The 3,216-nt window shown below is 41.9% G+C and overlaps 1 pseudogene; it reads right to left on the reverse strand.

The window, feature by feature from the left end:
* Positions 1-554: 554 nt before the first annotated feature.
* Positions 555-1,433, reverse strand: Exosc-ps1 (exosome component 4, pseudogene 1; annotated as a pseudogene).
* Between the last annotated feature and the right edge of the window lie 1,783 nt (positions 1,434-3,216).

Consider the following 3,216-nt stretch of genomic DNA (forward strand, 5'->3'; position numbering starts at 1 on the left):
CTGGCCTAACTCTACTACCTTCTCTCCAGCGGCACCCGTGCATGAAAGGAGGAAGAGCGGAAGTGGAAAGAGAGCATATGTGCTGGCAGTGCCATGTCTTTCTTTATCTTTGATTTTCTTTCTTTGTATTTTCCCCTGGGTTCTGGGTAGGGCTGGGAATCGAACCTGGGGACTCGCACAGGTTAGAAAGTGGTCCACCCCTGAGATATATCTTTAGTCTACCATGTTTTCTACAGGGACAGTTTCATGGGGCATCGTGTGGCATGATTGGAAGACATAAAATTTTCAAGTTATTCCAAGATAAGTCGTCAGGCTGAGACACTGTGCTCGGAAAGACCTAAACCTACCCCTTGCACTGGGACGCACGCACCCAAACCAACCATTTACTTCTACCCTGGCTTTGTCTCAGAACAGAAGAGGACAGATCTGGCTCTGCAGTCGAGCTGCAGGTGAGTAATGTGTTTGTCAGAGCCTCCCTGGGGTCTTCACGGCAGACTTTTCACTCCTAAAACAGCTCCACGGAGGTGCACAGTCTCATCCTTCAGCTCTTGGCCTCATCCCTCCTGAGGTTCCAAAAGCCTCTGGCATGTTTCTAGCACAATCTCCTCCATTTCTTCTCGTTTTAAGATATCTTTGATCTAATGCACAAGGAAGGTCTCCTAGCAGTACAGGATGCTGGAGTCAGGCATCATTCTCTGAGTTACCAGCAAGACTACACAATTCTGAAACCAGGAGATCACCTTTCAATCACTAAGGGCTCCAGGCTCCAGGCTGTCAATGAAGCCCCCAGCATCCTCATCCTTGTGCTCAGGTGTTGGGTAGATCCAGATGAAACTGTTGTTACCCAGAAACAGTGAGGCACCACACGGCAAGTTGTGGCAATGAGTCTTATGTCTTTTCATCAAGGCACTCAGGCGAGACATGGACTAAACTCCCTGACCTACCTTTCCATGTTTTAGGCTTCTTGTGTGCAGAGAAACAGCTCCATCTGAAAACACTGCCTGGACCTCCATACTGATGAGTTTGCCTTCTGTGAAGAAACCTCTCACGGCCCACACATTCTCCACAGACCTTCTCCTCAGCTCTCCTCTGGGCAGGTTCATGGATGAGGGGAGCAAGACAGAATCCAGCCTGGAATTGGTTTCCATCTTCCGTCTCTTCTGTTGAATGTCTATGATTCTCCGCCACTACAATGTCTCCGACTACTCCACAGATCAGTTTTCTAGGCACAGATCAGTTTGTTAACTCTGTTCTTAGCAGGCCACAGACAATGAGATTCTCTTCCTGCATGTATGTCCCACGCCCCCGCATGAAGCCTGTCTGTGTCTGTGGAAATTGTGTCTCTAGGCACCACTAAGTGTTTCTTAAGAGTCGTGGCTCACGCTCTCACCGAGAGGTTTGCAAGCCTTGGGGAGCCTTATCTTCAACGACATCTTGGCACCAATGACTTGCGCGGCAACTTGGCATATTTTTAAAATCTGGTTACTCTTGGTAAGACCTGGAAAAGACCCTTTGAAATCAGCATCGAAGAAAGTTGTTTTAGAATTTTATTTATTACAATTCTAGGTATATTGCTCGGTAATTTCCCAAGTTTCCAAGGTCTAAACCTTAAAACAAACAAAAGAGCAAACAAGCAAACTCTACCTTTAGAAGCCATAGTTACGCAACCAACTGCAAAATTGGGGGCAGGAACAAAGTCAAGTAAGCACAAACTTTTATTGAGAAAATAAACTATTTAAACCAGAGCCATGTGTGTCCTTTATGTGGCCACATCACTCCAAGGAGACAGGTCCTTGGTTCTGCTTTATACATCAGTACAGTGAAGTTTTTCCAGGCAGGCTGGATTCTGTGTCAGTTTTGCCTCAGTGAAATCTAGACAACAGGCCTTCCTATTTTAAGCACTCATAAGCCCTGTAGACAAGAGTCATCCAAACGTTTCCATTTTCAAAGTTTATAATGTTCAGCTTCCTCTGCCTTAGTTTGAAACATTTTTTAATTTAGTGATGAAGCCTGGAAATCAGTGAGATCTGTAAAAGTCATACTTCTTTATATCTCAGTTCATCCAAAGTTTCTTGAGATTTTTATATTTGACTCAACAAGAAGCCTCTAATGTAATACACACTTATAGCAGGCTCTATAAAAAGCATGCCCACTAGAGTTTTGTTAGGAGTTAAAAACAAGTTCATTTTATATTATTTTGTTAATACTTACACTCCCAATAATTTCATCAAAGATACAACAATTAGAATGGCCATTTTGTTGACTACATATCACAATTAAGTGCTTATGTTAGACACTGATAGTAATCCCTATAAGGAAAATTACATTAAAAGTCTGATTTGCTCCCTTGTTTATGAAATGCTTATACTAATATTATAAAATGAAATTCAGATATGCATACTAACTGTGGTGGTTAAAATGAGAAATGCTCCCTTGTCTCAGGAATTTGAAGACTGACGCCCTAGTGAGTGAAACTGTTTGTGCAGATTGGGGTGGCCCAGTCTTGCTGCAGAATGTATACCACTGGGCAGACCTAGGCTTCAAGCTTGTGGTTCAAGATGTGAGCTCTCCGAGGTCCCACTATTTCTCTGCCATCTGCTACCATGCTTCCAAAGCCACGATGAACTCTTATTTCATAACTGAAATAAGTTCATCCTTCTGTTAGTAACTTTTGGTGACTGTCTTTTGTCACAGCAAAAGAAAAGTAATTCATGGACCCAGCAAAAAGGCTACGGATGATGATGATAATGCGGAATAGCAATTACGTATATTTATTACCTCAGAATACAGCTCTAAAGTCATGAAAGGCAGTGATTTGCAGATCTGACAAAAAAAAACAATCTATAACCACTTTTAGATATTTTTAATACAAACATACAAAAATATATTAACCCATTAGAAAGGAGTAGGAGTGTAGAAAGTTGAATAGAATCAACCAACATGGTTTATATGATGCTTAAAAACAATTATACCACACATGAGGAAATTACATTCTTCCTTCTTTATACAGAAAGCACAAAAAGAAGATATACCATGGGCCATAGAACAAACCCCAACCAATGCAAAATTTCATACAAAGCCTGTCCTCTAATTATCATTAGACCTTACTAGGTTCAGTAATAGATGCCTAGTAAAGAACAAATAAAAATATAACAATTGGGGCCGGGGAGGTTGCTGAGAGGATAAGATACTTACTGGTCATAAGGAGGACCTGGT

The sequence above is a fragment of the Rattus norvegicus genome, chromosome 6, assembly GCF_021556685.1.
Source record: "Rattus norvegicus strain SHRSP/BbbUtx chromosome 6, alternate assembly SHRSP_T2T, whole genome shotgun sequence".
NCBI classification, from domain to species: domain Eukaryota; kingdom Metazoa; phylum Chordata; class Mammalia; order Rodentia; family Muridae; genus Rattus; species Rattus norvegicus.